General features: G+C 52.2%; 2 long non-coding RNA genes across 2 annotated transcripts; one reads left to right on the top strand and one right to left on the bottom strand.

Annotated features, from left to right (window-relative positions):
• Positions 1-916: 916 nt before the first annotated feature.
• On the bottom strand, positions 917-5,067 carry LOC116095682. The gene is made up of 3 exons (XR_004120688.1): positions 5,023-5,067; positions 3,601-3,755; positions 917-991 (listed from the first exon to the last, which is right to left on the bottom strand). It is a non-coding gene; the product is annotated as an uncharacterized LOC116095682 (long non-coding RNA).
• Positions 2,667-4,032, top strand: LOC116095683. Its single transcript, XR_004120689.1, has 2 exons — positions 2,667-2,779; positions 3,753-4,032. It is a non-coding gene; the product is annotated as an uncharacterized LOC116095683 (long non-coding RNA).
• Positions 5,068-12,368: the final 7,301 nt, after the last annotated feature.

Genomic DNA, 12,368 nt, shown 5'->3' with positions numbered 1-12,368 from the left:
TTCAGCCCACCAGCATGGGGTATGAGTCTTTGATCTGATTTGGCTGTGTGGCCTTGGGAAGGCAATATGACCCCTGGACTTCCCATCCCCATCTCTGAATGAAACAGGGTTAGGAATAGTAACTATCATTCATGACTCACTGAGAATAAGCTCAAAAACCACCTCAGATCCAGGGCAAAGGAGATGTCCAATAAATAGCCACCTGGTCTTGCTGTCGTTAGGATAGAGGACGTGCAGGTCACCCCTGGCTTCTTTCTGCAAGTCCTAAAGGCAAGGCAACCACCATGAGATAGTTGGCACAATGATGGCTGTATTACAAGTCCCCATGCACTATGAGGGGGTTGCCAGGTGTGGGGTGATAGGAATGTGGGCTGAAGCCCCCAGAGGCAAAGCTGGGGTGAGCTGGCTTCATGGAGCTGTACCTGGGGACATTGGCCAGTGTCACAGGACAGGGGCCAGTGATGGCTGAATCAGGGTGTGGGGGCAATCAGCTGTGAGAAAGTGGACCTGGGTTTATTACTGCTGAATGTTATCATCCTTGATAAGAGCCAGATTAAGCGGAGAGGAAGGAGGCTTGGGCAGGGGTGGGGAGGGCAGAGTGAGAGTCAAAGTACAGCCTGGCTTGCTGAGCAAGCCCTTACCTGTTCTTAGGGCCTGGTAGGGACCCTAGGATTGACCTCCTTCTTGGTGGGGGACACTGGAAACAGGAAGGGCTTGATAGGCCTGCCAGACCACTAGGCTGCTGGCAGGAAGGTCAAGGCCTCCCGAACAGGGGCTTTTTCCTTGGGGTACAGCCCACATATTCTGACCTCTGCTGCTTGCTGAGATTATCAGAGCCACCAGCTAGTTCTATCGGCATGAGGGACAGGCCCGGATTGACTCCTCAGCTAGGCTACAGGGCAGGTCCAGTGACTTCGGGTCAAAGCCATGAGCTCTTCCAGCCTCTGTCTCCTCACCTCTAAAGGCAGAGGTCCCGGCTGGGCAAGGTCATCTGAGGAAATAATGGAGTATCAGCTGTGCAGGGGTGCCCTCCCCTTGATGTGTCTTTCAAAACAAGACACGAGGGTTACTAGTAAAGGCGTCTGCCACAAAGCTTGGTGGCTTGAATTCGATCTCTGGGACCCATACGATGATGGGAGGGAAGACCCAACTCCTGCAAGATGTCCTCTCACCTGTATCCCCGTCCCTACAAATAAATACAGAGAGAGAGAGAGAGAGAGAGAGAGAGAACGCACTATGGCTATGGGTGTGTGGGTGTGGTCATGTGCATATGTGTAGATTACAAGTATGTTTGCCTGCATGTGGAGGTCAGAGGTCAACCCTGAGTGTCATCCCTCAGAAGCCACAGGATGACCTTGGAAACTGGCATTTTGTTTGGAGACAGGGTCTCTCACAGGGTCACTAGTTGAGGGACCCGCTGGCCAGTGAGCCCTAGGAATTCCATGCCTGCCTTCCCAGTGCTGGGAATTCTATAACACGTGTCCTGGAGATTGAACTCAGGCCCTTAGATTTGCACAGTGGAGCCACCACCCAACCCCAGGACACTTTTGGTCTAGTATGTCTTTTGTTCCCCCGTGCTGTTCCTAGATAGCTGATGAGGGTTGCTGGCTGACTCTGGCTCTGTTCCCTGAAATATGCCCCCAAACTTTATACTATGAGAAGCAGCAGAGTTTCCATAGGATCCATGTTAAAGAGGTAAGAGTCAAGGTCTGATGTGGGATAATAGTTTGCCCCTCTCAGAGTGAGAACTTGGAAGTCCTGGCTGCCTATACAGCACACTGCGGCCTCAGTGGGGCTCCAGCAGAGCTAGAAGCCTGGCTTAGAGACTGCTAGGGTGTCAGGCCAGTGTGACTCAGGGGCCCCAAGCCCCCAGAGGTGTCTCTGGCCCTACAGCAATTCCATTCTGCGACAGGCCTCACAGGCATCCTTGCCATCAGAGACAGCTATAAAAAGCAACACTTTCAACCCCAGACTATGACCTGTGCAACTTCACAGAATCCAGTGAAAACCAGAGATAACCTTCAAGAGCAGTGTGACGGGAGGGGACACTCTGGACTGCAGCTTGGCCTGGGTTGGGGACAGAGCATGTGGCTGTGGTGTGAAAATAAAGCACGGAGCTCCTGGGAAGTCACTGGGAACAGCAGTACCCAGAGCAATGTGTGTTGTCAGAGCCACTGAATAGCCAGGGCCTCGGTGCTGCAATAGGCTCCAGGCGCTCTCAGTCTCAGCGTAGTAGGACTATCATTATCCCATTTGACAGATCAGGGAAACGAGTTTCAGAGTGAACTGGTAACGTGTCCTAGTTAACACAGCTAGAAAGCACTCAGGTCAACTCTCCTCTTCTCAAGATGGGGTCTCTCTCCACAGCTCTGGTTGCCTTTGAACGCACGGTGTTCCCACTTCAATCCTGCAGTTGCTGGAATTATATTTTTTTCAATTCTTCAATGCTCTGGGCTCTTCCTGCCTCAGAACCTTCATGTGGGTTGCCCACTCTGACTCAAGGGCTTGTCTCTTCTCTTTGTCTATTTAATGTCTCTCCTACCAACTTCAGCTAGAATATCATTTCCTTAGAAAGGCTTGCTCAGTCTCCTTCTTTCCTTCCTCCCTCCCTCCTTCCCTCCCTTCCTTCTTTCCTTCCTTCCTTTGCCCGAGGTCCAGAATGGATTGCTGGGCTCTGAGCTACCCTAGCTGAGGGAACTGTCCCTCCCACCCTAGGAAGATATTGCCACATCCTGAAGGAAGATGAAACCACAGGATCAAGGTGACACGTCATCCCAAGGTATTTGCCTTTTATTTAAGCAACATAATCTATTATGGGATTGCATGTCAGGAATTTTATTTTTATCTTTGTGTGCATGCACAGCACATGTGTGGAGGTCAGAGGGCACCCTGGATTGTCAGTCTTTCTCCTTCCACCATGAGACAGGGACTCTTTGTTTTTGTGTGGCACATGCCAGGCTACCTAGCTCACGACTGGGATTACAGATGTGCCCCACCAGGCTTTGGGTTTTGGCTTGTTTAATTACGTGTGTCTCTATGTGTCTCTGTGTGGGCATGCGCACGTGAGCACAGTTCCTACGGAGGCCAGCGGCCTCTGGAGCTGTACTCTCTGGAGCTGCAATTACAGGAGGTTTTGAGCCATCCCTGTGGGTGCTGAGAACTGAACTCAGGTCTATACATGAACGGTTTGTGTTCTTAACAGAGGAGCCCTCTTCAGCCTGTGTGCTTGGTTTTACATGGTTTCTAGGTCCTCACGCCTACGTAGCAGGCACTGTATCTACTGAGTCATCTTTCCAGCCCATGGAATCTTAAATTTTATTTTTGTCATTTCTTAATGCTTGGCTTTATTTATTTGTTTATTTATTTATTTGAAACAGAATCTTGCTGTATAGCCCAAGCTGACCTCAAACCTTATAGCTCAAGCTGGCCTCAGACTCTTTGTCCTCCCCCTGGAGAGCCATAGACACATACATCGTGCCTGATTTTTACTTTACTCTGGGGTGCTCAGGATTGAATCCAGGCCTCCAGTTAAGCACGCGCACTACGACCAATCACGGCCCTCGAATAATATATTAAACTTAAATGAAGTGTATTCCCTACCTTTTGTTTATTATCACTGCATGTATGTGATGCTGTATGTGGGGTTGTGCATACCAAGGCACTCATGTGGGGTTCAGAAGACAACTTTGGGGAACTGGTTCTCTCTTTTCACCTCTCAGGTGGGTCACAGCACCTCTCTCATGTTTCCTCAGCTCCTGCAGAAAACGACAGATGTGTATTGGAACTTCTTCAGAAATCCAGCAGGCCCTACAGTCTATCTGACTGAGGCCAGAGCTGACTGTCCAGCTTCATTCAGACTACACCATCCCCACAGGCCCCTTGCCTTTGCCCACCTTGTCCTCCCTCCCTGGCCACTCGCCTACATGGCCCTCACAGAATGGCCAGCCTGAATCCTAGGTGAATGGAAGACCCTGTCCCATCCTGCCTCAGGCTCCAAAGTAAGAAAAAACAGGAGGAAGGTCACATTGCTCACTTGGCCGGCTGCCTGGTTTTCATTAGGCCCGCTGCCTAATTTTCCTGGGCGTCTCTTGCTTTCTTGGCTAGTCAGTCACTCTTCTTTCTTAACCATCAGAGCTATCACACCTCTGTCCCCTTACCCCAGTATGGGTGCCTCTAGTTCTTCCTGCTGTATCACCTCACTGACTCTTGCTACAGTGTCAGCCCACAGTCCCTCTCCCTGGAGTCCCCTGGGATAGACAGCATTCTGGTGTGACCCGCAAGATTAACCACCATCATGGACATTTATTGAGCACTTACTGTGTGCCATGCTAGGGAAACTCAGCAATTTCCACCAATCATCTTACAAGATTGGGACTTTCATTGTACCCATTGTCCACCTAGGGAAACTGAGACTGGGGGGTTAGGCGTTAGGGCTGGGACCAGGAGTAAATGCCTTCAGCCACCCATCATGGAAGTAGACTATGGGTGTGTCTTCTCTTGGCTAGACTGTTCTTGATCCACAGATAAACTTGTCTTCTAGATCTTTCTCCCATTTGTTCCTAAATGGGGTTCTCCTTCCAGGTAATGAACCCAAGCCCCAAACACCGGCACTAGGGGTGAGTGAGGTCTGGAGGATCTCAGAGTGGCAAGGCTGCTGGGGCCAGGATCCTGGGTTCCAAAGCTGGTTTGGGGGGTCCCAGATCTGGTCCTTTTGGAAGGTAGAATTTGGGACTCATAGAGGAAGGGTGAAGAGGGTAGCGAGGGTCAAGATCCCTGTGGGAGACCTAGCATCACCCCAAGTTTGAGTAGATAGAATCGCTGACACTAAGTTAAGCTCCAGCATTGACTTCAAGGGGCCGGGCTGGGGCAGGGGGCTGCTCCAGATGGAAATTTGATGTCAATGAACTGCCTAGATGAGGAAGATGTGGGCCCTTCCCAATCTGAAAGAGACTGCGTATCCATCCTACCCATCAGGCAACCCCACAGAGAAGCACCCGACCACCCCTGGGACCCCACACTCACCAGGGACAATGACAACTCCCAGGAGGGTGGTGCAAGCCATTGATCTCTCAAAGGTGTCTGCAGTGATGAAAGTCAGAGAAAGAGAGAGAAAGAGAGAGAGAGAGAGAGAGAGAGAGAGAGAGCTCTCTAGAGCCTGACATTCTTTTTAGGATGCCCATAAAAGATAATATGACCTGTAAAATCTGCAAGCTGCTTCCAGCCCGTGGCACTGGGCCCCACACCCTTCTCCCACCCCCAGCTCCATGCTCTTGTCCCAGAGGAGGGCACTGCAGTCTGGGAGACCCCTGGGGCCCACACCCTCAGCGACAGGGAACTCAAGGAAGAGATGGGGCAGCTGCCGAGGCCACAGTGTCTGTCCAGGTGGACGGAGCTGGTCAAATGCCTCCCTCTCTGGCGCCACCCCCCATCCCTGAACCCCTGTCCCAGGCCCTCGGGTCAGCAGGGCAGCTGCTGCCAGCCTTGAAGGGGGTGGTGATGTGCTGAGGCAGATCCCAGGCTCTGGTGAGTCACCCCGTGGGAGTTTGTTGACGAATCCAAATCCTGGGTCTTTTGTTTTTAGCTCCTGGGAATTCAGGGTCTGCCCAGGCAGAATGGTGAGAAAGAGGCAGCTCTGGATTCTCTTCCCAGCTACACCTGGGAACTGTGTTCAGTTCTGGACAGCCTTGGGACTTCAATTTCTCTACCTTTAAAATGGGTGTAAATTGATTACAGAAACCTCTCTAATTAGTGAAAAAAAAAAAGTGAACATAAATATCCTGCCCTGGATAAGTAGGCGGTATTAAAATGAAGTATGTCATGACAAGCACAGATCTTGGGCCAATGACAAGCCGTCATTTACTGAGTGTTTCCCATTTGTGCCAGGCGCCGTAGTCAGAGGGGTATAATTAATTCTGCCAACTACCATACGAAGCCTGTGAGATTTATTATCCACTTTTTTAAGGGAGGAAACTGAGGCCCAGAGAGGTCAAGTATCTTGCCTGAAGCCACATGACTTATAGACCCAACTGGCAGGCTCCCCGGCCTCCCACGGTGCAAATTAAGGACACCTCTACACATGCCAGGTGAGATGATCACGGGGCTGGCCCTGCTCCGCCCCTGCCCTCCAGGTAAAGGACCGACTGGTCCTGAACATTAAAATAGGTGTTCCTTACCACACTTCCTCTGCTGATGACCCCCGCCCCTGCCACGAGTTCTGATGGGGCATTTGGCATCTTTGCCAGCCACACCCCCAGTTCCAACCACCTCAAGAGTGCTCCAAGAGGCCCTGGTTTCTCCCAGCACCCTTCTGTGGGCGATGGGGCTGAACTTCCTCACATCCGTCATGCGTCACAGCTGGAGAAAGCTCCAAATTGGCAGATTTGCCTCCAGAGAGATTCGGACTGGGAGTTTCTCCCAATTTCCAGGACTCAGCACCCTTGGGTGTCAGGCACCTCCTTGGGTGTTCATATTCTTCCTTGGTAGGGGAGAGAATCCTGAGTCCTGCCTGCCTCCTCTCAGCTGGGGTGCATCCTATATTCCCGAGGCTCGAAGGCAACAGAACAAGGCTCGGAGCACCCTCTCCCAGGCACAAAGCTTGGCCCCTCATCTTAGCCCTTCCTATATCTTCCTAAATATTCACTATCTACTTGGCAACATGCTTGAGGAATGTGACTGACCCTCTCTGAGTATTAATTACCATGACAAAATATGGACACAAGTGGGTGTGCATGAGCGCACACGCACACACACTTGGAAAAACAAAAAAACCAAACCAACCAACCAAACAAACAAAAAAACAAGCTTCCAGAAGGTCAAATGGCTTTGTACGAGCTCATACTGCCCATCAATGGTAGACTCAAGATTCAATCAAATCCACATCTTTCCGGGCACATAGGCCCCAGCTGTGAACCACCAAGGCCCCCAGCAACACAGCTGTGTGGGTCTCTGTCCGTTCTCTCCCTCTCAGAACAGCCTTCGGAGCTGCCTTTAGTGAGCATGCGCTTATCGACTGCACGACCGCAATCCTGAGCAAACGGATGAACAAGACCTCAACTCTCAGAATAACCACGAAAAATGAGCAGCACAACACAGGTGTGCGTCAGATGAGGAAACTGAGGCTCGGAGACAAAAGGCAACATGCTTGAGGTCAATTAATGAGTTGGGACAGACATAGAAACCAAGTGACCCTCCCAGTCACCGGCTCTTCCCACCTCCTCCTTCCCCTATCATCTAAGCCGCTGGACCCAGCTTGCCTCTCATCCCCAAGGGAGTCTGGGAACACAGTGTCTTTAAGCTGCCCTTTGAGGGACAAGCAGGGAGGGGGCTGTGAAGTCCCTTCTCCCCCGCACGCCGAATAAGAAGCTCGAACCCCGTCTGTCAGAGATGGGGTCAGTGCGAGGGGTCTCTCTCTGCAAGCACTTACGGCACAATTGATGGGAGAAACGCTCATCAAACGAGGGACAAATCATAAAGCTCGGGAGATGGAAATTAGGCGCGGACGAACGATCCAGGTGCAGGGGAGATTTATGAAGGAGGCTGTATTCTAGCTAATGACTTCTGCTAATGATTCTCCGAAGTGTACAGTGGCACAGAGCCCGCGCTCCGTGGGGTGACATGAACCCCGAGGGCCCGATGAAGGACATTCCTAGGGAGATGGTCATGGTGAGGGGGTGAAGAAGAGCAACTGAGGAACCCCTAGACGCAGGGTCCCCCGAGAAAGATGGGAGGAGATCGAGTTCTTGGGGGTGGGAGTTAGTCCTGCCAAAGATTTATAACTCAACTCAGCTCTTTGGCCCACTCACCCTCAAAGTGCCTGCTTGCCTGGCAGCTCCAGTGTTGGCCGCGCTGCCCACTGCTGACACACACATTTTCATTACTTTCTTCCACCAGCCCTCACCCCTACCCCACACACTGCGGCACAGTAGTCGCTTCCTGACCCCTTTCCCTCCCTTTCTTGTCTCCCTCTTACCTGAAGACCGGTCCTAAGGGCAAATGACCCCTACTTATTCATGCTCTTCCACCCTGAGGACCATATCCCCAAGGCCACTACCCAAGGAGCCCAGCAGAGACCATCCCAGCATCTCTCCTCCAATTTCCTCCATCACCTGATGAAGGGATGCTGACCCTCCTAGGTGGGTCAGTCCCTTCCAAATCTAGCTTAAGTCCTACTGGCTACTGGCTAAAGACTGAATCAGATTCTTTCCTTCAGCCCCCCCCGCCCCCCCCCCGAAAATGTTCACAGTGGCTAATTCACGGAATCAGATCGTCAGGGAACTATGTGTGCATCTTAGATCCTGGATGTGCTCTTTCATTCTGCCACAGTTGTGTGTGTGTGTGTGTGTGTGTGTGTGTGTGTGTGTGTGTATGGGTATGGTGTGTGGGGTATGTGTGTATGTGTATATATGGTATGTGTGTATGTGGTGTGTGTGGTGTATGTGTGGTGTGTGTGTATGTGTACAATATGTGTGTATGTGGTGTGTGTATGTCTGTGTATATGTGTGAGTGTGTGTGTGTGTGCCCATACATATCTGTAGAGGCCAGGGGAGTAAACTGGAGTCCTCCTCTAGGATTCTCTATCCCCTCATGACAGGGTACCTCAGTGCACCTAGAGCACCCACACCCATGCAGGGCCTCTCTTCTTCCACCACCCACAAGGCTGGGGTTACAGGTCTGTGGCCTGACTTTTAAAGAAGGCCCTAGAGATTTGAACCCAGCTCTCCACACTTCCCCCAACAAGTGTTCTTTCCACTGTCCCTTCTGAGCCAGTGCGTGAGTTTTGAAGTGTGGAACAAAAATCAGACTGGAGCTGGAGGAACCGCTCAGTAGAGGAGCAACAGCCTTGGATGCCTGAGGCCCTGGGTTCTGTCCTCAGTAGGAAGAGATGGTGGAAGAGAGGCAAGGCTGTGAGGATGAAGGAATCCTGCCGAGCCCCTCCCCGTGGCTCAGGCAGCCTGCCTCACCCTACCCAGACACACCCTCCTTCTCTGGCCTGGGTTTCATCTCAGCCTCTCTCAGTCACATCCCAAAGCCCAGGATGAGTGAGCAGGCTCATCCCCCTGAGCCCCTGGCTTCCTCGCAGCAGCCCTGCCGAGCAGGTGTCTAATCTTCCCCTGCTTTATCATTGGAAGGCTGAGGTTCACAGGGTGAAGAGGTTAGTCCTGTCCACATGGTTGGCACACACAGGGCAATGTACGAGCCTGGATGCCTTGAATTCCCACCCAGGCTTCCTCTACAGCAGCAAGCGTTCTGGTTACTCACAGGAGCTCACGACCTGATGGGCTCAGAGCAGGGAAGATGGCCCTGAGATGGCCCTGAGATGGCCCTGGTGGGAAGATCCTGGAGAGGAGACTCAAAAAGGGACAGCTACTAACCACAAAGCTGGAAACAGCTTCAGAGGAACTAGTGGAGGCATCAGGAGCCAGACATGATCCCGAAACATAGCTTTTAGGGGGTGACAGAGAGAAAGGCTCAAAAACACTGTGGGGAAAAGCTTGGAACCAGCCGCAGGGACAGAGGGCTCCTGTCCACAGAACTGGAAGAGCTCTTTGCGCAGATTGTCACTGCCTCTCTTGAGCAGCCTAGGGCCCATGCAACAGATACAGATGAGGAAATAATCCAACAAAGTTATTTTCATTGGGAAGACAGTCAGAGGGATAGTCCCAAGGGGAGGACGGGTCCTCAATCTCACAGCATCGCATCTGATGGCAGAGGAGACAGAGGAGGGGTCTCACCTTGGGATCCAGCCTTCCCAGCCCCTCCCAACCCCAGGACTCCCTTGCCCAACTGTTCAACCCTGAAGTGATCAAAGACCAAAGTGAAAGCGAGCCTAGCCTAGCCCTGAAACTCCAGCCTAGGGAGGCAGGAGGATGCGCTGATGCAGGATAAGGAAGGATCACTGCTCACCAGCTGGGTGCCCCAGCAGCCCCCTCCTTCTCCCCCTCTCCCCCTCCTCCCTCCCCCCTCCCCTGTGCATTACTTCCATGCAGGAGTCCCCAGCCCTGTCTGGGGAGGGCAGCAGCTGGTAGCGGGCACAGCTCCAGCCCTGTCCTTATTCTATTCTGTAGCAGATTGAGGGGTTTACACTGGAGGCTTCTCTTCTCCTCTGGCCTGGACTCTGCACCAGTCCTCTGCCCAATTCCACAAGGTCCTGGGAACTTGAACTAGTTGGTTGAATTAATGGCATGAGCTGGCATCAGAGGCAACTGAGTGTCAATGGGAAGCAGAGGGAGGTCCTTGGGGCAAGGGGCTCTGAGAGCCGTGAGGAAGGACCCCAAGGAGGTTAGGATAGGAGGGAGCAAAGCATCATGGGAGGATAAGAACCATCGGCACCTGAGCCACCCAACGTACCCACTCCTAGTCTTCACCTTGGGCAAGCCACTCAACTCTGAGCCTTCTTTTTGGCATCTGTAAAATGGGGATAATAATAGTAACAATCAGCCTGGCAAATGGATTAAATGTGATATATGCAAAGTGGCTGGTAATTGGTCAGCCTTCAATTAGTGGCAGCTATGACTCTTGTCAATGAGCAGAGAAGACGGAAAGCCTAGGCAGAGAACTTTGTTTAGCACAGGAGAGATTTGGGGCTGAGTGGGAAGGTCAGGGTGTCACACCCATTGGCTAGAGGAGAGGGATCAGGGCAGGAAGAGGAAAGGAAAGGGGAGGTACTGGGAAGATGGCAGAGATAAATACATGTCATGATCTTGCCCCATCTGGGTCACTGCTGCACCCTGGGAGCAATGACTCAGTTGTGAAGAGAAGTCCTCCACCCAGAGACTGGTCCCACAGGCCGTGTGTGGCACAGCCAGCACATGTTGGGGAGGGTCACCCATCTACCCCAGGGCTCTCTTCACACCCTAGCCTGGGATGAGAACCCAGAGCCAGTCAACTGACTCCCCGGAGGCAGGAAAGGCCCAGAAGGATAGAGGAATTTCCTGGGGCCATCTAGCAAGGCCCGAGAGAAGTTGAAGGTCACAGGATCCCACCATAATAAAGCTGGGAGATCCAGTGCCTGCCGATCACCACAGGTGCCCAGTCTACTCCTGGCATGTAGCATGAGCCGCAGACTTTGTTATGCACTCCAGAGACGTCTGTGGGCCTAGGCAGGCCCTGGTACTCAGAGAGGCCTCCTAGAGGTTTGTGAGTACCAGAGTTGAGGGCATATTCTTACAGGCCTCACTTTCTGGAGGGACAAATGGATCCATCTGTCCATATGCCCTAGGGATTCACCTCAGCCCTGAACCTTCCAGATAAATTTCCTTCCTCTTTGCCTTCACCATGGATCCCCCAAATCAGACACTCTTGGCTTTTTCTAAGCCCCCCACCCTAATCTGGCTCACTATGCTGTCTAAGCCGCTTGTCTCCATCCATGCCTGGGTTAGCAGCTTTGCTTCTGGAGGCTTCTGCTTCCCCTTCCCCTACTCCCTTCCCCCAATCCTCCTATGCCTTCTTTCTCTAGGAGTGTGTATGTGCTCGTGTGTAGGTATCACCTTGCAAGGTTCTTCTTGGGATTTATCACCGTGTGTGATGAGCAAGGCTGAAATCTTCCAAGGAACAAAGACCATGCATGTTATCAGCGACCCCTCCCCCACCACCAAGGGCAGAATTCCGACCACAGCACAGAGGCAGAATATTTCCACACACCCTTAGCACCACACATCAGAGGGCCCCCAGCAACCTCGAGGTAGACAGAGACCCACATAGAAGGATGATGGCCTATCTAAGCCCTGGGTTAGAAAGCCTCTAGAAAGACTTCACTCTAGAACCGGACGCTCAGGAGGTCCCTCCCGTCTGTTTCCTGCCATCTGCGAGACAATTTCGTATGTAGACACCTACATCGCCTCCCCTGCTCGGGGTACCATGGGTCAGGCCCACCACAGAGCGGGAAAGCCATGTCCTCCTGGGCACAATGCTCAGGGCCTTTCCCAATCCAGCCCAACTGCTTTTTGTATCAGAAATAAACACATGTTAATAAAAGGTGATGATGCCAGGTGACTGGCGCTGCACGCCCACTGTATGAGGTCATCTCCATAGACTGTTACCTCATCCAGCTCCAGCTTGATTGACATGTTCATCCTCAGTTTAAGGTGGGTGACAAAAAACTAATATGTCTTAGGATGGAGCCAAGACCTGGGTCCAGGTGACTCTCCTTCTAGGCCAACTCTAATCTTAGAGGATCTTGGCAGCTCTCTCTCTGAGGTCCCTGGGCCAACACCAATTAATCTTTTCAGATTCTCCCAAATGTCTCCTCAACGGCTGGCTCATCTGGTAGAAGGCTTGCCTACTATGCACCACAGGAACTGGGCATGGCAACTCCCTCCTGTCATCCCAGCCCTGGGGGGATGGAAGCAGGAGGATCAGGAGTTCCAGAT

Source organism: Mastomys coucha, unplaced genomic scaffold (genome assembly GCF_008632895.1).
Source record: "Mastomys coucha isolate ucsf_1 unplaced genomic scaffold, UCSF_Mcou_1 pScaffold18, whole genome shotgun sequence".
Lineage (NCBI taxonomy): Eukaryota > Metazoa > Chordata > Mammalia > Rodentia > Muridae > Mastomys > Mastomys coucha.
This window is presented reverse-complemented; position numbering and strand designations above follow the sequence as displayed.